At 35.3% G+C, this 21,949-nt stretch overlaps 1 protein-coding gene across 6 annotated transcripts in view; it reads right to left on the reverse strand.

The window, feature by feature from the left end:
- LOC117402280 (DNA (cytosine-5)-methyltransferase 3A-like) overlaps positions 1-3,174 on the reverse strand; it is a 228,785-nt gene extending 225,611 nt beyond the window's left edge. For 5 of the 6 annotated variants that reach the window (XM_059023707.1, XM_059023706.1, XM_059023704.1 and 2 more), the window contains exon 1: positions 3,015-3,150. The gene's annotated coding sequence lies outside the window, so the exon portion shown is untranslated. Of the gene's footprint in view, positions 1-3,014 lie in introns of all 6 variants that reach the window. The other variant, XM_059023711.1, reaches the window with a different exon arrangement.
- Positions 3,175-21,949: the final 18,775 nt, after the last annotated feature.

The following is a 21,949-nucleotide window of genomic DNA, read 5'->3' on the forward strand; positions in this document are numbered from 1 at the left end:
GCAGAAGGAGGTTAAGTGACTTGCTCAAGGTCACACAGTGAGTGAGCCGGGATTTGAACCGGGGACCTCCTGGTTATACCACCGGCAATTCAATGTGTTGTCTTTATTGGTATGTAACTCTACCAGTTTGTTTTTTGGTTTTAAAATAAAGAATGTAAATCTAATAGGCCAAAGTGTTTGCCACCTTTTGATGTAGCTTGCATTATTTTAACAAATAGATGGAGGTTCCGAAAATGAACATGAACGTAACTTGAATTTGTGGAGGTAAGAATAAAGACATTCACAATGTGTTATCAGAACTGTACTGTCTTTCTTGCTGTTGGGGATTGGGCCGTGCAGATTGAAAGCTCAGTACTTATAATGTACCCTCTACAGTCTGTAAATATTTGTTAGAATTCAGCAATTTTAGCCAAATTATAAACCTATGTATTACATCAAAAAGCAGTTTGTGTAATGGTACTGGGTTATTATTAAGCTTTAAAATTAGGCTGCTCACTAAATGTATTTATTCGCACCTACACTTTATATAAAATGTATTTATTTATGTAGATTTGGTTTTATTTATCATAAAGAAGGAAATGAATACGTGTAGGTAATACAGTTTGGCTGTTTTATCAATGTGTTAGGCTACATAGTCCAATGCACTTGATGAAAACCTAATCAATCTGATCCTGCAGGATCTTGCTGTTTCAATTTTGCTGGTAAAATACAACATGAACATTTTCAAAGGATCATAATATTCCTGGGAAGATGTTAATATAGGAAGCTCAAAAATAAATAAATAAATAGGACAGCTGGATCTGGTTGGATCCACTTGGTTCATTACACTTGCTTTTCAAATACAGTTCTATTACTCACTACAGAATGGATCATATTTCTGGGCAAATGTATGAAGCTGCAAAGACAATAATGGATGATGTAGGTCGGTTAAATCCAACAGGATCTTACTGATCTGGGGGTTATCTGATCCAAAGAGATTTGTTATTCTTGGCGTTTTGATCTCACACAAACACATTAGGCCTATCTCCAAAGAAGGGTATCATGTACTGGTGAAATACATGTACAGCGTCATATATACACAACAGTATGAACATAATTCAGAAGCATGTGTACCACAGGGTCATTAACATAGTTAGCAGTCAGCACAAACAAACATTGCACTATTGAAATAAATCAGATAAACTACCACCTAATTTGGGATTATTGAATGTTATGTAATTGGTTTTAGAAAACGCTTTCTTTTTTTCTGGGCTTCTGGCTGTAAAAGTGTTTGGCAAAACACAAAAAAAATCTGGACTGTGTGAAGAATCTATTTTCAATGCAACAGCAGTCATATGTTTTGGCCTAGATATAAAATACATATTTCTCCACTAAAAGCAGCAGTGATCAATTAGTGGATCCAGTTTAATTTGTAAATATGCGAGACATATATGTTATTGTATTTTTGTCTGAAAAACTAAACTTTTCTAATGATTGAAATAAATCATGTGGAAAACAATCATCCATGGCAAAACATGTCTCTTATCTGTCACTAACTACCACTAAATACCTAAGGGCAATAAAAAAAGGTAAAAAGGAGAATGTGGGGTCTGCCTGGATCAATGTTAAGTCTAGAATGATAAAGTGTGAAGACCTGCAAAGAATACCAACACCTTTAAGGGAATGTTTTTGTACAAATAATAATAATAATTACAAACTACAAACAATTGTACTGAACTCAACTGTGGATGTGTGTGTGTGTGTATATATATATATATATATATATATATATATATATATATATATATATATATATATATATATATATCAAACTGTCTCTCTAACTTGCATATATTGCATTGGCTACAGTATTACATATGCATTAATAATTGTCTGTGAGAGTTAACCCCTCCATCCTGCAGTAACACATTATGTAAAATATCCCCTTAAAAATGTAGGTCAAGATCTGCATCACTTATATTAGCATGCTGATTATCTCTTAATACAATATCTAATAGCCTATATTAATAACACCAGTTTAAAATAATACTAAAATAAAAAAAAAACACTAGAGCAACTTTATACATGTACACTGTTTTACAAAATATTAATACTATATATTGTGTGTCACGCAGTGTCAGAGACAGTCAAGCATTTAAAAATATATCCGTGGGCTTGTCTTATTTTTTTAATTCATAATTATATTACGTTTTTTTTTTTTTTTTAATTATTGTTATTAAAATGTATACATGCAAACATTACATCCCTTAATATGAATGAAGGGGTTCTTGTTCCTCAGGTCATGTCAGCACAAAAAACCTCTTTTTATATATATAAATCAATGCCTCTCTCTGCATAGTTATGTTAGACAGCATACCTTAGTCGTATTATGTTCGTGGCAGAAGTATGCATCAGACCCCGTTAACATCAATGAAACATTCAAAACTTGCCACTTTGTTTCTATAGGGTATCTGAAGCTTCCAGTTCTTTTAAATGTTAAGAATGTGCATGAAAAAAACTGGGTAGCGGTACTATCCACCACATTGTAATATCACATACTTAGTTAAATATGACATTCATGTAGGTACATTATTATGTTATCTTGGAGATTCTCAAGTTCAAATGCATGTTTTTTTTTTGTTTTTTTGTTTTTTTTTTAGGGACACATCTGCAATAATGAAAAAGGCAACCCTACCACCTGTCACCATATTACCATAGTAAGTGTTAAGTGGCGAAGTGTTACCACAGAGATACACATGCACATAGAAAATCCAAAAACAAGATAAAGTAGCAATTATTTTGTGAATCGCTGTTTTTTTTCCCCTTCAAGCTGCTCCAACTTCATGTGCACACCGCACTGCCTAAAAAAACCACACACATCTGCAAACGCATAAATGCTGCCAGTTTTATATTCTCCATATAATGGCATGGCACCCTTTTGTGGTTGTATTCTGTAGCTCAGAAGGTTACCGTCAACTCAAGGCCTATTGACAACGGGCATAGAGGTTTAATTAGTGGATCACATTTGTAATTACCCTTTTTGCCAGTCCCAGGCCTGGACCTTTTCGTTTTCGCTCCCGGATCTTCCTTCTGCTTCTCTCCCTGTCCTCCTCCTCGTCAGCCGGCGAGGCCTCTTCCAGCTGCTCCGATCTTACTGCAGAAACCGGCAGATTGGACGAGATTTCACGGGGTCCTAAAGAGAGTTGGTCCAGCGCTCAATATGACATCACAATAGAGTGCTCTTCTCGGTGTTCAAAGTATAGTTTCTCGTTCAATAAATCAATTATCAATATCATTCGTCAGCAAGGGCACAGCAGCCAAATCGGTTTCCCACATGCTCACTGAACCATGACACAACCTGGACAACAGTGTATGCTTTTCATCTTGCGTTTTGCACGTTTACATTAGGGCAATATGTCACACTAATGAATGTTACAATATGTATGTTGAAACCTATTCACTATGCGATTTTTAAAATCACTACATCGGTATTGCAATATAGTATATACAGTCTATTTGTTTATGTTAAAAGCATTGGTACAGCATTGTAAATCACTTTAATGTCATGTTATCGACTGGTACAGGTAGGCTATTGTTTAATAGAAAATACACTTCTGTACTTCTGTACTGCATATTGAGATTGTAATAATAATAATAATAATAATAATAATAATAATAATAATAATAATAATAATAATACAGATCGAATTACCATAACCACTGTAGTAAGACATTGTCTGTTCTGAAGAAAAAATGAACTTCTCAACTTTTTACAATCACTTGTGACACTAAAGGCTAATCGAAATTATTTTTATATCCAGTGTACTGGCATCCAAAAGAGGAGGTTTTAAAATAAGTTGAAATGTATTTAAAATGTAAATATTAGCCTATCTTGACTCAATGGAGTAGGCCTATGGAGTATACGTTTTATTTTCAAAAAACCCAAACATGTGGAAAGCCAACCATTCCATGTTGTACAATAACCTAGAATAAGTGTTTTCAATATTTCTTGAAACAGAGTTTACAAAAACAATATTCTTAAAGTCATGTAAGCGGGAAACATTTAGCAGGTCACGGTATAAAAACGCTGGGGGAAAAAAATAGTTCTGCAATATTATTTTACACTTAATGGTACAGATTATCCCAATAATTATAGCCATTACATTTATTATTTGTACATTTACTCTTTACACCAAAAGTATCAAATCTAATATATCAAAATGAACATTACTTAGGGATAAACTAAAAGAACACACGCTCATGAGTGATATAAGATATCACATTATTTAAAATAATACAAATACATTTGTCAATATAATTTTATTAATAAATTAAAATATGTCCTTGAGAACATTTTAAATTCGGTTACTGTGTTGATAAAATAGATTTTACCACAATGTATTTTAGTTATTATAATCATCTGTGACCTAAGGTCCTTACCTGTAGGCATGAGAGCAATATTATGCTGCTCGCAGCCTGTCATAAAGGTCGCGTTGTAACAGATGCTTAATATTTGATGTTGATTATTTGTTCCTTCATTTACTTAAAGATGTTCAATACACGTAATAATGCCCTACTTGACAAATGATTAAAAAAAAAAAAGATTAGCCCTTAATAACAACACCAACAAGAAAGATTAACTTAAAGATCATTAAAGTATATCGCTTAAACGTCTTCAATTAAGTTTTCATGCAAATAATTTACGCACAGGATAAACATACAGCAGTCAACTGGAGTTACTAAAGTAAACCAGATCTACATATATGCCAACATTGTTATTCTTATACTGAATAATACCAGTAGCCTACATGTCATTAAAGACATCATCAAAACAGACGCCTAATAATTAAAAGTTTGTTTAAAAATAATATGGGCCCTACAAATAGATACAACGTGGTTACAATAATGTACAATACGTGTTAGTTATGTTACCCCACTCTAGGCTACTGTATTTAATGGTCAAACAATAAATTACATGTACAGGTATAATTACTTTCAGGTACGCAGATAAAAACTGGTACGAGACCACTGCGCTTCCTCGTGCGCGCATGCTTAAACTTATAAACAACTTCCGTTTAGAAAACACTGACGTTATGCTGTTTTAGGTCATATTCATCTTTTTAAATTGAATTTATCATATTTTTTCCAACCTTTAAGAAAAAGTGTGAGACTATTTGTGATAATACATTGGGTCATGTACATTTTTTTACTTCTGCAATTTTGGGTGGACATTTTGTCTTGTTCGTAGTGCATTTTTTTTTCTTTTTCTTTTTAGAGAAATTGATTGTCTGTTTCCAAGTTTTAAAATATATGTGTAATTAATGGTTTGCAAAAAAAAAGTATAATTAATGTTAAATGTACCTCTGTTTAACAATAGGAAAACACATCACATCGCAATTGATTGCACCTGTACCAACATATTACAGCGTTCCACTTTCTAACACACGTGTCACGTTTTGGTACGCGTAGCACATTGTGACGATGTACCACTTTATAACACCGGTAGTTTTCCAAGATCAATGTGATCATACTGTATTTGATTAGTGAAACCGCATTCCAGTATACACGCAACGTTCTCACCACAGTAGTCTATACAGTAATAGCTACAGCACAGTGCTGTCATGTGCCACCACTACGTAGCAACGTTTAGATTATTAGGTATTAGGACCTCTCGAAATTCATGTTGATCTTAAATTGCATAGACTGTTTTTGGTCACTGCTACTTTTATGGTGATAATTAGTCTACGTAATTGCTGTATTTTATTGGCAGTATTGTGGGTTATTTTTAATCTATTTGATCAATCCCTTTTTATTTTCTGTGACAAATGGTGTCAACAGCTGTTAATGCCATAAAAACGTAAAGGGCCCTGGCAACAGAATCATTTGTGCCCGATGGCTGTGGTCCACCAAGTCTCGTTTTCCATATGATGTAAACCTTAAAAGTATCATTGTTCGGCGTTTGTTTGTTTGTTTGTTTGTTTGTTTTTACTTGTTTTCCTTCCGCGTAAGCATCATTGCAAAGTGGGCTATGGCTTAATAACGAACTGGACAATCAAGCTACAAACTGTAGATAGTCATTATTCTTCCATATGAAATCATAAAAATATATATTTGGTCCATATAGTAACATATAGACCGAAATTGTTTGCAATGCAGTGTATGTTAAGACCCCCGTTTAGTACAAAACGAGATAGCAACCTGTAACAACAATTAAGAATGTGGCTGTACCATAGGGTTTTAAAACATAGGCATTGCATATTTTAATTCTATAGCTGCAAATAGGGCTTAGCTTACATACAGTATTAACATTATAAACATATTGCTAAGTAAAAGCTTGCAACATGATGGCAGGCAAGTTTCAAGGCGAGCGAGAGGAAATTTGTTTCCGCATAAATACAGCAAAAACTTTGGTTAATGTAAATAAACTTGCCTATTAACAAGGCCTCCGATAAAGAGAATGTGTATACAATATGTGAAAGAATATACCAGACATAAATAGCTAATTATATCGTGTTAATTGTAGGCTACATGATTGTGGGACAGTTGTAAGTGTTTGTTATTGGATGGAATAAAGCTGAGCAAAAATACCGTGCTGTTATATTTTAAGAAAGCAATGAGTGTAAGCGTCCGTAACACATTATGTTGTAAATATGCGATATAAAAGGGTAGATCCAAAATTACGCGCCTGTCTGTTCTAGAAAGACAAACACATCAATAGTAAGCTAAATTAGGCTGTAGCTTTTAAGACGGAGCCTTTGCGCGTCTGCCATTTGATCAGCCACAAAAAAGTATATTCAGGCAGGCGATAAAATGGCGCACTTTATTTTTTGTTATTGTACTTTATGAAAAGCATGTATCAGATATAGAGTACGGACAGGTTTCCACCAAGTGGTGTATACTGTTTGTTATTTCAAAGCTAATGGCCTTAAACGAGACACCTTGGTTGTTTTTCTCACGTCAAGTAATCTATATACGCACAAAAACATGTTGTTTCAACTAAATTAATGTAACCGTATAGCAATAAATCGTTCGCGTTAACTAATATATTGTAGGCTCAAGTTGTTGGTTTAAAAAAAAAATAATGGAATTAAAGCTGTCTTGGAAAATGTGCAGTTTTCATTTCAGAAACAGTGTGTGCTGAATATTATGTCATTCCATTAAGACTTTAATGAAACGGACTGACCCTTTTACAATACAATACCCTTTGTGCAAATTTTGATTTTAAGGATGCACGTTTTTTTTTTTTTTTTGCATGTACGCCTGTTCAGCACTCATTTGAGGATCCTGAAGTAAATACTGTAAACTACAGATTATTTAAATAATGTGGAACAAGATTTCTATATAGTTTAAACTAATAAAATACCTCTTACTTGAAAGTGATTAAAACCTTTGTTATTCTTCCTATGCCTATGTGTGTATTGTATGCATCATGTAAATGCTATAAACAAGCCCTATGCCACTAAACCAATAAACACATGTAACAAAACCTGTGCTTTTTTCCCTAATCAAGCACATTAGTTTATCCACAAATAAAAAGTGATAACTCATTTTTGATCTGGCTACACCATGGTTTAAATGATGTACACATGGATGCCAGAAGTCTCTGTAGTACTCTACATTAAATCTATAACAGATTCTTGAATAAAAACAACCAGCACCACATCTGATGACACTATGGCAGAAACATTTCTGTATTGAATCCATGTATTATTACTGATAATAGTTATGTTGGTTCCCAATGTTAACTATCTCATATCATTTCCTCATGTTGTTTGTGATCCAAATCGATTTTACTGTTCCAAGGCGTAGCCAGCTATTATTTCCACTCACTTACACGTTGGTGAGCTGCAGTGCATGGGCAAGCGCCTCTGTGATTTTTCATGGCTGGCTACTGCCCTGCTGTTCCTTGTTGTTTCCCTAACCTTTCAAAAAATGACATACTGTGTATCATGTTTCCTACTTGAGAAAGTATTTATTTAGCTGCACTTTTCCTTATGTTATTGGTGTACAGCATTCAGTCAGAACTCATCATCCTGATTTTTTTTTATTTATCCCTGGTTTTAAAACCTTGAATCTTTCATTGCATAACTAAAAGGTTTAAATCGTTCAGTGGGTTATGCTGCTATCATTATATGTGTGCTATTCAAGCCCCTGGTCATGTTAGGTCAACAATGTTGAACTGTTACTGGCAGCTTGCCTATGGAGGTTCACTCTTATTATTCACTGTCTCTACAGTCAATGAGACACAGCATTTGTGTTTTGTTTTTTGTTTAAAGCAACATTATTGTGATAACCTACTGATTATGTTTGGAAAATGCATTTCTCTTCAGCTATTCAATTATCTAATTGGATGGGCATGTATTTATGTATTTATTGTGTAACTGAATTATTCTTTGGCTGTAAAATAACATTCCTATACAATATATGACATTGCTATTCAGTGTACACATGGAAAATTGGAGTTTGAACTACTTTTTGAAATGTAAGAATCAGCATCTAGTTCATAAATTGTGTTTTGCAAGCCACTTCATTTTGAATTATATCAAATATTACACAGAAAAGTTCTGGAAAACGGTGCACAATTTTTTTTTTTTATATAAATCTGTATTTAACGCACTTATGTGGAGCATAACTGCATGTCTATAAATTATGATCCATCAAAACAGACTTTCAAAACATTCTTTAAAGGATTAGACAAGAAAATATCCATTCAGCTTTGCACCAAGAAACACCTGTCTGGTAAGAATTCAGTGTACTTAAAACCTACTGTCACATGTTCTGTGCAGGCAGCCTCAAAGGGATAGTCTTTAACAAAGAAAACTAATTTGTTGCTGGTTTCAAGGTGGACATAACAAGTGCCATCCTTATGCATAAATTAATTAAGCTCTCTGCTTCGTTTATGTTGGCTGTGCTAAAATGTAAGCCTATTGAGGCATAACAGGTAATCAAAAGTGATCCCAGAATCATAAACTGTTACCCCAACAGCCTTTGTGGAAATGGCTCCAGTTTATTTTGAGAAGACTATTGGTCTCTTCCATTGAGCTGGAGAGTTTTACCTTGGTGCTGTTTATCTCGGATGGATCCCTCTGGCTCTCTTAAATTGCATAAGATTGCTAACTGGCTTTTGTATTTAACACCAGAATGTCAAAACTTGGGAGGATTTTAACACTGATTCGAGTTGCAATTTCGCCTGGTTTTAAGTTCTAAAAGATTCTTTTTGTACTGTAAAAATAAATTGTGGCTGTATAAGGTTACAGACAGAAATAATAACCACAACACAAGCTGATTTAATTCTTGATAGCTGGAAAGATGTTATTATATTGGCCCATAAAAATGTGTATCGGGTTTAAGTAAAATGCACCAGGTGTAGACATAAAGAGGAGTGAGGTCATTTAGCTAAATCCCTGGATCACCTCAAGGCTCCCCGGGATGCACTTGAATTACAATGAATACTGAATGCCAACCTTGTGATAACGTTATCTTTTAGCTTTCTTGATAATATGATATCTTGGCAATCAACTGTATTCTGTAATAAAGTTTAGTAGGAAGGTGGAAGGTACTCTTAAATTGATTGCAGGTAATACTGTGCTGTTCTCTGATGTTTTAAGTTAAAGCTTAGCAGGATTAGTTGAAAACATCTGCAGGTAAGCACCACCCTTAGCAATGGCAATGCAATGAATATTTACAGAGGGGCAATGAAAGCATATTACAGCTACTTTGATTCTGATTTTGACATACCAACAGAGCAAAACAACACAACACACTCTGGTATTCATTGCAGTACAATAGCACTATATAAGTAACAATGGGCCTACTGTATCAGTATCAAGGGTTCCGTGGATAAGATGTTATAAAGGCATTCCAATCACATATTTGTTGTATTTTCTGGATGGTTATCAGGCTCTAGTCACAAAGTTAAATAAAGACTTTTTTTTTTTTCGAAAGGGTGTCTGGTTTCTCCTTTTACAAAGAAACAAAAATTATACAAATTCTACATCTGAGCAAACAAAACCAGAGCCTCCCAAAATGATTCTAACAGCATAAATTAAAAGAAAAAGAACAAGAGGAAATATATATATATATATATATATATATATATATATATATATTAAGAAATAACGTGATATTCAGAAAACATTTTAAGACTGTTTGTGGCTTCTTTAACTTATAAATTAATCCAAACATTAAAAAAAAAAAAAAAAACACACACACACTCCACTGTATTTTACAATAATGTAAAGTCTTAGAAAGTAATTTGTATGCTGCAACAGAACAGTATTGCAATATAGGCCCACAGGCCCAAGTCAGGCTTTGAAAAGCTCTATCAGTTCTACAGAATTCTTTCAAAAGCAGGAAGCATTTAAATTCCTTACCATTAGGTGGGGCTGTTTTAAGTAAAAATGTGCTGTTTTCTATGAACGACGGAGAGAAAAATGCTTTAACAACTACAGTACACAAAGTATATAAACAAATAAGCTGTATTCTGGTGTCTTCTGTGTAAAATATTTAAATCAGTGTCAAATGTGATTTGCTGAACTGTAAGCGTCTGTGAGTAATTACCAGACCCTGTGTTCTGTCTTTCTGCTGTCTCTGGCTCACAGAGGAGTTCATTCAAGGACAGAGGCATGATACAGTGCTTCTGCCACCTCCTTGAAATACAACACTTTCTCCCTGGCACCCTGTGCTCATCAAACACAACTGCAGTCACTTTTCCTTTTTAGCATCAATGCAGTTAAGACCAACGTACATACTTTAGTTTAACAAATCCGTAATACTGCGATCTGCTTCACAATACAGGAGCATTATGTAAAGCGTAGTTAGACAGTAGTAATGGAATTCTATATGTTTTTTGTTTTACTGAACCCAATTGCTGAGTCCATTACTGAATGCAATATCCAGTAAGTACACTAGTGGCAGCTATCACATTGGTCACTCAGTGTCACAAGAATGCTGACTTTCAGCTAGTCCATGCTGGTGAGATTTCTAATTTTTCACAGGACAAGCTCAAGGAGTTGCACCAGACACTACAATAATGAACTCCGCTTCCCCATGAAAGACACACACTCCTGGTTCCTGATTGGGAAGTTCCAAAGCGACGGTTAAAAAATGTTTACTTTTATTGTACGCAGTTACCGAGAACAAGCTACGTTTGCGTTTAAATTGTTTTGATTCTTGATTGTTAAGCAGGCCTTTGGGAAATGCATTTGTATAACCTCTAGAGAATAAAATAGTTTCAGATTTAAAGTGCTCCTCAAAACATTTTTACATATATATAGAACCTATATAAAATTTAATTATAAATTAACTGTGAGCCTGGGTATTTATTTTTAAACTTGCCCCAGGATTATAGGCCACATTTGGGCTTAAATCAACAACAAAACAGCTGTTTATTGCAGGATCAGTGAAAGTGCTAAAAGTCTCTTAAAATCAACAAGAAGATTACATGCAGGGAATCAGCGCTATAAATCAATACAATACATTAGAATGGTGATGTCTGGGTTCTTATTACTGGAAAATGAAGTGTAGTAAAAGCATTTTGTAATTGACTTGATTAAGAGGTCATATAAGGCATGCTTGTTTCTACATTGAAGCTAAAATGAAAGTGGTAGCAAAGCTGTAATTGACTATTCGTTTATTTTTTGTTGCTTTTTTGTTGCTTAACAAAGTGATATATTTGGTGGTGCTGTTAAGTTCTGGATTGGCGGTATCACACTTTCTGATTAGCCTCTGATTAGACATGCACCATCTAATAGCATAATAAATTAAACACATGCTGTAATGTAAGATGCATTTTTTTTCTCTTTCAAAGGACCATCATTTCTTTTATGAATTATCTAATTTTCACAGTTATTATGGAGATCCTATCTGCTAACAAAGCAGCATGATAGTACATTAATGCTCCACATTGGTTCTTTTCTCACCTGGTTTCAATTGTTTTGTTTAGCCAGGCTATACTGACCATGCGCTTTGACATTTCCAGCATAGTTATTTCTTTTGAACTTTACAAGTTTGGTAGCTTTGCTTCTTGGGTAGTACAGCTACTCTGCTTCAGTTAAGATAATAGATAGACCATAGAATCTTTCCACTAAAGGGGGATGTCTCCATACACTTTCGTCAGCTTCAATTTCAATGCAAAATATCACATCACCTTTTTTTTTTGCTTTGCTAAATACTGCCCTCTTCCTGTTTTTATGTTGGATCTACATAGTAGTTAGCCTACTGAACCTGAAATATAATGACCTATTTTCCGGTTTATGTTTGCTCAGCTTATAATACAGTTCAGTGATGGATACTTACTGAAACTACATACCTGTACTTTTAAAACAAGAGGTCATATTTTCAAAGGGTTTTTGTCGTGAATTTTGTCAGCACTGCACTGGTCTCGGGTTATGATCCGATATGATTTTTGTAGAACTTATTTCCATATAAGAGACCAAAACAATTCAATTTGTTATAGTAAGATTGACTTTTTGAAAGAGGGAAAATACATGTTAATGTCAAAAAACTGAACAATCAGCATAAGAGACCTCTGACTTTATTACTGGCAGGTAGCTTTTCTCTAATAATAATAGTAATAATAATAATAATAATTAAAGGAAAGATAACCTAACATGTCAAACATGTTTCTTACCTCTCATTAGCATTGCAGCAGTCCTAAAAGACCCTAACTTATTAAACAAAAGTGAGAGGGAAAAAATGTCATTAAAACTGAGATTTGTGACAGAAAAAAGATACATATTTTATATGACATCTTCAAAAGTTGGAATACAAGACATTACTCAGTTAAGCAAGTAAGATGGAGTGTATTTTTTCATCTCATCTATGTTAGAAAATACATTGTACAGTATATAATGCACAGTTGATGCATTTTTTGTGATTTCATTGTAATTACGGTGCCACTATCCAAACATAAAAAACCCAAATACTGTATGATGAATAGAATTGCAATAATGTTGTGCTAAAACTGATTTAAAAAAAAAAAAGTGTTATACTATAAATAAAATGAAATCCCAGCCTGTGGGTACACAATACATGTTGCTGTGGTATGAAAAAATAAAGCAATTATTTAATAACAATTCTGGAGAACAGGAACACACAAGAGGGTTTGCAAGAATGTAAGCACAACTACTTTGTACAGGATTGAAAAAAAAAAGAAAACACGTCCAATTCACCCCTCTTGACAATGCTGCCATGTAGAAACTTAACAAATAATGTATCTGGCAGGAAAAGTGGTTTCATAATTGAATGCATTTTTCATGCATTTAAAAGTTTCGGGATTGACAAAAGAATGAGGACCGTAGCTCCACTATAATTAAAGTGTAACCTTTATGGAATACTAATGGTAACTCCATCTGCCAGACTCCTGGGTAGAGGCAGACGCCCTCGGGTCACTGTTGATTCATATTGATATACATGGCACTGTGCTCAGTGTGCTGGATTGAAAGATGATACAGATGCAGGGCTTCATTCTCCTGTGTCATTAATCCCTCAACTACACATCAGGCACATTCATTATAAAGGTGTTTTTTTTGTTTGTTTGTTTCTAATAAAAACGTAAGTGATTTATGACAGTGCCATCATGATCTTATCTATTTAAATAAAAATGTGTATGGCTTCTATAAATACTGCCTTAACGGTAACCCAATACATGTTTCAGAAAAAATGATTATCTAAAAAAAAACATAAAACATATTTTACTTGAGATAACCAAGTAGGAAATGGCCATAAAAGCAAACATTATTTATAAAGCATTAACATGCTGTTGAATGCACAGGACTGTAATGCTCCTTCCAAGTCGCTAATTATTTTGGAATACCTACCAAGGTGCCCGTATTCATGATCTGGACAACAAATTAGACAGATACATCATGCTCTTAGATGGTTAGGTTTCTTTTTAAACAGACGTGTTAATGAATTGCAAGTTTGTTGGAACACCCATGTATGTCTCAAAGTAAAGATGTGCTCCATAAACATCTTTTTTTTTTTTTTTTGTAATGTCAGGCTTATGCTATAATAACACAACACAGGCTTCTGGATTGATAATCAACTATATTCCTTCAATAGTTATTTAATTACAGGTTGAATGTGAGCCAACATGGTACCATTGAGCTGGATCAGCAGTAGAGATTACTGAATCATTTATTTTGTATTTTTTATATGTTGCCTATTTTCTGTTCTGTAATCTTTGGTTAACCCATATATTATTTATTTCATTTATTTCGCAGACGCCTTTATCCAATAAGGGTAACCGCCCAATTTAAATTATGAAAAAAATATTTTAACACATTTCCTTAATGTCACTCATACATTAGATACATTTTGATTAGATTTCTTTAAATAATACAATCATTTAGACTGAGACTCTTTAGTGGTACAATGTTGTTTCAGATCAGTTTTGCAACAAAGACAGGTACACTACTATATTCATTTCAGGAAAAAAGGACAAATGTTTTAGTAGTACCGGAAGTAGTAGCACTCTGGCAGGCTTTTTAAAATGCTGCATTAACAAACGCATTGGAATAAACTGTTTCAATTATTATTTTTAATAAATATTGATATGCCAGACAGACCTGTCTCTTGTGATTCTTCACAGTCTGGGAATATTCCCACAAGACAGTGCTGAAAGAAAAAGGCCCTTCTTATGTATGTTTCAATTAAAGAGCATGGATATGTTGCTTTGTGCCAGTCAACCACATGTCCCTAAGGTGAACTGCCAGACTGAGGGGAAAAAGAAACCCCCAGGCCAATTGAACGCATTTATCTACCTGCCAACATACAGGAGAACTGGAGATGGTTAGACGTGATTAGTTGCTATAGAAACAGATCTGTCTTCTCACACAAACAGGGGATCAGTAATATCAGAGAGAGGAGCAGAGGAAGGAGAAGGGGATAATCCTCAGGAGTGCCGAACCACACTCCGAGCCAAAGAAACATGGAGAATACCATGGAGACCTACAGGCTGATAACAATCAGCACATTATTATTATTTTTTTTAATATAGAATAATATGACTCAGGACCGTTATCAAGCAGGCAATTCAAACTATGTCAATTACATACTTTTATTGAATGTATATTAAAAGCCGTATTTATAAAACCTATGTAATGAATGAAAAGTCACGCTGCAGTATGTCAGTGGGGTCATTGTGAGTATAACTGAATACACAATCTACTGTACTTCAGCAACACATGATCGCAATACATTTCAATCACTCTCTATGACATCTTAGCCATTCAATAATGAAAGAGGTGTCAGTTATTTAATCTATTTTCACATCCCAGGCTTGGCAATGGCACAGTGACACAGTAACTGGAGATGATGTGGGGGGGGGGTCTTACCTCATCACAATGAGATTTGATCATGTTCATTTTGAGGTGAGTAATATTCAAAATATCATAAATACTGTAAAAACTAAATTTAAAAACAAACTGAAAATACGAGCCAGACAGACACAAGGCTAATTCTGCGGCCTGGTCTGTCTCACAGCGGCTGAAAATAATTCATGAAGCATAAAATGTAAAGTTATTTGTAATTCAATCAGGGGCTAGTGGGACTCCTGACTGACACCCCGCATTAACCACACTGACAATGGCGTTCTCACAGGGAAGGACAAAGGTGGGGAGCACAGACCTGTGTGGTAAGCAGCTGCATGGGCTGGAGTTGATAACTGCCAAGGCTTTTGAACAATAACAATAGCAACGAATATTCAACCCACGTCCCTGGAACCACTTATTTGGTATGGAGATGCATTCAAATCTAGACTTTTTTTCTAAAAAGGAATATTCAACCAATTTAGAATTGGTATGGATATCAGTTACTTAACAGGAAGTGAACTGCTGTCTAAGCATATTTATGTAACATGAACTTATTTTTATAGTGACTTATCATGCCAAGACATCCTAACATTCTTTGCTAAGCAAAAATGCTCAGCAAGATAATAAATAATATCCGCAGAAATATTAAACAAAAATATTTAACTAGGTTCATTGGAGGGGGGGGGGGGGGGGAGAGGTGCCATCAATATTCACTGTCAACTTCAGTGGCTGTGTATTTTTGTATTCCATTATTCTCTGAGGTTTAGACCAGGGGTAGTCAATTATTTTATGTAAATGTTCAAAATTCTTAGTTACAACAAGATGAAGGTCTGGAGCACATTTTAGCTGACCCCTATCCCCATACACACAAATAAACACATAACTAAAAAAAACAAAAACAAAAAAACAACTGTATAAATGGGTAATTGTATGCAAAAATAATGTGTAAACAATAATGCAATTGTATGTAAAAATAATGTGATATCTTGTAACAATTGTAAGTCGCCCTGGATAAGGACGTCTGCTAAGAAATAAATAATAATAAAAAATAATAACTACACAAATATAATTATTACACATGTTGTTGGTTTTAAAGTTTTCACTTGGTTTATAAGAGTTGGTTTATAATCAAAACTTTTTCAGTAGTCTGCCTTTTTTGCTGACTTGTTTCTACATGAGTTCTTTCGCTGCTAAAACTATAGAATTGTAGAACTGCTTATATGTTTCTGTATTAGCAGACCCAAACATTGTGTTTCACCATTGCAGAAACAAAGCTTATTGTAGCAAACAAAAGTGAAGCCCATGAAAAAAAAAAATGAATTGAAAAATGACTGCTTTCTTTTTCAAGTGAATTAAAAAAAAAAAATCAGTACATTTCTAATCAGTAACTTAACTGTAAGGTCCTCACGGGGCTTGAGTTACAGGTGAGCTCAGTAAAAGCAATGCAGAGGCGCAAAGATATGCATCAGTCAAAACAGAACACTAATATCGATAACATGAATAATGTTCATCTTGGAGAATGAACACCAACAAACATATCGCTTAAATATTGTGTGCTTTCCCCGAGTCAGCAGTACGCTACAGAATAACATGAATACATATTGACGTACGTGTTTTTAAAAAACATTATATTATGTTTTGCCAGTAATATTTTTAATAGGCTTGGAAAACCTACTTAACAAAAATGGGGTCTGTAGTACTGCTACTCATTGATATTTTCCTTTGTGAAGTACAATTTTCCTAACCTCAAACCATAAGGTATGAAAATTGTATCTAAATTGTGTACTTTAAGAAAAAATTACTAATGACTTATTGGCCATAAAGATGGGAAAGACTGACGCTTGCAAAACAGGGGACAGCAGCCAACTCACGCAGCTTCTCTTCATTTTAGCTTCTAATACTGTTGTACATTTTGTTTCATGCTGTTCACTGTATCTGCTACTTTACTATCACAGCGACACACCTACTGTACCCTCACGTATCACACTCTCATAAGAACCATGCAGTCTCAAATGACAGTATTTCCAATGTGAATGCAAGTAAAAAGATTGCCATATTACTTGGCGGGCCAGTCAAAATGATATGGCGGCCCACCTGTTGACCACCTCTGTATTAGACTGAAGATGTAATTGAAGGGGTTGGAGTTCAAGTCTGTGATGAGGTTGATGAGGATGGAGGAGGGGGGGTTCTGAAATGACTCAACACTTCATAGTATAATACGTAAAGTCAAAATATTAGAATAACAATTTAGAATTCAAGAAGCAAGAAAAAAATGTGCAGAGATGTTTAATTATTAAAATAACTGCTATTGCATGATGTTTTAGTTAATTACCGTGGAATAGCTCCGAAAAATACTCAGAGAACGGACTAGACTAGCCCTTTTATTAGATTGCTACTAGATAGTTCCCTGTTTTAATTACAAGAAGTTAGCACTAGGATCATAAAGCTGTCTTTCACAGTGCAGTGTTCATGCTTTATAAGCAATTATCCCTAGCGCCTCAAGTTTACAACTAACATAATTCAATTCGACTACAGCAAGATATGTAACAACACTTAAAAACATATCCATTCACGACCAAAGTGTTACTAACCTTGTAAGCTGATAGCAAGGTCAAACATGCTCTATGGAGTTGAGGTTTAAAGTAATTAAGCCTTAGCCGACTGTGTATTGGAATTACAAAGTTCTGTTCAGTCTGAGTAGGTGCGACACAAGGAGCTTCCTGGTGCATTAGACTGCAGACAGCATCCGACATACAAGAACATAAGAACATAAGAAAGTTTACAAACGAGAGGCCATTCGGCCCATCTTGCTTGTTTGGTTGTTAGTAGCTTATTGATCCTAGAATCTCATCAAGCAGCTTCTTGAAGGATCCCAGGGTGTCAGCTTCAACAACATTACTGGGGAGTTGGTTCCAGACCCTCACAATTCTCTGTGTAAAAAAAGTGCCTCCTATTTTCTGTTCTGAATGCCCCTTTATCTAATCTCCATTTGTGACCCCTGGTCCTTGTTTCTTTTTTCAGGTCGTAAAAGTCCCCTGGGTTGACATTGTCAATACCTTATAGAATTTTGAATGCTTGAATCAGATCACCGCGTAGTCTTCTTTGTTCAAGACTGAACAGATTCAATTCTTTTAGCCTGTCTGCATACGACATGCCTTTTAAACCCGGAATAATTCTGGTCTCCCTTCTTTGCACTCTTTCTAGAGCAGCAATATCCTTTTTGTAACGTGGTGACCAGAACTGAACACAATATTCTCGGTGAGGTCTTACTAGTGCATTGTAAAGTTTTAACATTACTTCCCTTGATTTAAATTCAACACTTTTCACAATATATCCGAGCATTCTTGTTGGCCTTTTTTATAGCTTCCCCACATTGTCGAGATGAAGACATTTCTGAGTCAACATAAACTCCTAGGTCTTTTTCATAGATTCCTTCTTCAATTTCATTATCTCCCATATGATATTTATAATGCAAATTTGTATTGCCTGCATGCAGTACCTTACACTTTTCTCTATTAAATGTGTAAGGTACTGCACGCAGGCAATAAAAATGTGCATTATGAATATCATATGGGAGATACTAAAATTGAAGAAGGAATCTATGAAAAATACCTAGGAGTTTATGTTGACTCAGAATACTGTCTAGATCATTTTTAATGACCTTTGCTGCTGCAACTGTGTTTGCCACTCCTCCTATTTTTGTGTCGTCTGCAAATTTAACAAGTTTGCTTACTATACCACAATCTAAATCATTAATGTAGATTAGGAATAGCAGAGGGCCTAATACTGATCCCTGTGGTACACCACTGGTTACCTCGCTCCATTTTGAGGTTTCTCCTCTAATCAGTACTTTCTGTTTTCTACATGTGCATGCATCCCTACTGCGTTCAATTTGAGAATTAATCTTTTATGCGGGACTTTGTCAAAAGCTTTCTGGAAATCTAAATAAACCATGTCGTATACTTTGCAATTATCCATTGTCAATGTTGCATCCTCAAAAAATCAAGCAGGTTAGTTAGACACGATCTCCCTTTCCTAAAACCATGCTGACTGTCTCCCAGGATACTGATACCATATAGGTAATTTTCCACTTTGAATCTTATATATGCATGACCACAGCTGATACAATGTGTGGTTACCTCACTGACTGTAAACAGGCAAACTTGTTTTATAAAAATAATTTAAAAAAAAGCTAAAGTAAACTTCAATCCATGGAAAGTTTATCAGACAGAAGAGACGTAGTTGACAAGCTTTGTGCTTGCTTGATAGACAATGTATAGCTACAGATGACAAGGTTGATTTGATATTTATCCTTATATTGGAGAGGCTAAAAGACATTCAGCAGATCGCTTTGTAGAACACCTCAGAAGCATAAAGATCAAATCCACCTTGTCACATGAAGCTATACATTGTAATACTGATGGACATTCTATTGATGATGTCACTGTCTGTGGAATTTACAAATGCTATGGAATACATGCAACCAGAAAGCAGAAAGAACACAAGCTGATTTTCAAACTCAGTACTCGGGAACCTTTTGGGATGAGCATTCTATCATGAAGCCCCACTTAGCTTTATCTGAAATTCATTCTTAAAAACAAACAACTCACTGGACTCTATCATGGGGTTTCCATGCGGGGCAATTTACAGTGAAATGGTGATGCGCGTGCACGTTTGGGAGAATTACTCGTGTAAATCAGGTTTGTGGCCCAAAAAAAATGGACAAAGACAGGGATAGGGTAAATCTCATTTACTCGTGTAAATGACGAACAACACGGGAAAATCCACGCCCAGTTTCGCATGGAAACTCACATTTCACGTGTAAATGTTAATGAGCGTGTTTATCCTTAAGTGACATCACTATAAATATTGCAAGGGAGCAGGTCAGTTGTTACTGTGGATTCCAAGATGGCAGAAAGTAAGTGGCTGATGGGCGGTTTTATGGTTAGCAGTGGTGTAGTTCACCTTAATGATAATGCGGGCGGCTTTTTTTTATTGTTTTTTGCTGTGTCTTGCCTGTCATTTTGTATCGCTCTTGTGGGTTTACAGTTCTGTATAAAACCACTTACCATAAGTGTACACTTGTTATAGTATTAAAGCAGCTGTTTGAGAATACCCTTACTGTAAATACTACTCTAAAGTTAAACATGAAGAGCAAGTGAGCTGCTTACTGAATGTCTGTAACTGAATTCCCTTGCTTTTGATCCCAGCTATGTCCAAAGTCAACACGTGTCCGCCCTTCACTCAAAATGGCTGGAGCGAGGAGGAAACCCAGGCATTACCCAGTGCCTCTGATCAAGGGAGTTGACAAACTTGTAAATACAGCGATGAACTGTGGTTTTATTATTATTAGCAATATTTATTTATTAGCAGACGCCCTTATCCAGGGCGACTTACAATTGTTACAAGATATCACATTATTTTTACATACAATTAAATTTTTTTTTTTAACACATTATTTTTACATACAATTACCCATTTATACAGTTGGGTTTTTACTGGCGCAATCTAGGTAAAGTACCTTGCTCAAGGGTACAGCAGCAGTGTCCCCCACGTGGGATTGAACCCACGACCCTCCGGTCAAGAGTCCAGAGCTCTAACCACTACTCCACACTGCATCCCAAACACATTGCCAACTACCCTGTACTCAGCTGAGGTTGCCAGCCTATAAAGAGCAATGTATATCTTCCTTTAACAGTTCCACTATAATGCTGAGTGTTGCCCTGGTGACGCAAAATGACTCTATTATTATTATTTATTTCTTAGCAGACGCCCTTATCCAGGGCGACTTACAATTGTTACAAGATATCACATTATTTTTTACATACAATTACCCATTTATACAGTTGGGTTGTTACTGGAGCAATCTAGGTACAGTACCTTGCTCAAGGGTACAACAACAGTGTCCCCAACCTGGGATTGAACCCACGACCCTCCAGTCAAGAGTCCAGAGCCCTAACCACTACTCTATCCACTGCAGATCTGAAAGAGTGTTGCAGCACAACCTCTTCCCACCAGCAAGATGGATGAGTATGTGTCCAAACCGGCCTTTTGCTAGCCATTGGCATTAGATAACAAGGCATAAGGATTTGCTAGTAGAGGATGTTTGGAGGTTCAAGCTCTCGAATCAAAGGGAAAACATCCACCGTTTCCAATCCAGACAGCCTTGGGAGCATATGTGGAAGATGCCTGGCACAGAGCTTTAGAATTTGCTTAATTAGACATTTTTACTTGTTTTCAGCTGTTAAACAGTTGCAGTTCAAGTTACTTATCAAATGTTATAGCTAACTTGAAATATGCAACTGTTCAAGAGCTGAAAACAAGTAAAAAGGTCTAATTAAGCAAATGTATTAGTTCAATTAAGGGTCTAGTTAAGTAATTGAGAGCTCCGTTGGAATGAAAACCAGCAGCCACAGGGGGTCCCCAGGACCGAGTTTGAGAAGCCCTGCTTTAAAGTAATAGTAAAGGGGCACAAAATACAACAGTAAATAAGTCGTTTCGGACATGAGCCCTTCATCAGCTAAAATGCCATAGCTGTGGAAAGTTCGAAATACAATTTTGCTAATCTAGTACTTAGAAAAAAAAAAACGCTATAGATAACAAACACAAAAATACAACGGAGCTGGTACTGTGTATGTTTCTTCCTCTGCTAATGA

This window comes from Acipenser ruthenus, chromosome 5 (genome assembly GCF_902713425.1).
Source record: "Acipenser ruthenus chromosome 5, fAciRut3.2 maternal haplotype, whole genome shotgun sequence".
Taxonomy (NCBI): domain Eukaryota; kingdom Metazoa; phylum Chordata; class Actinopteri; order Acipenseriformes; family Acipenseridae; genus Acipenser; species Acipenser ruthenus.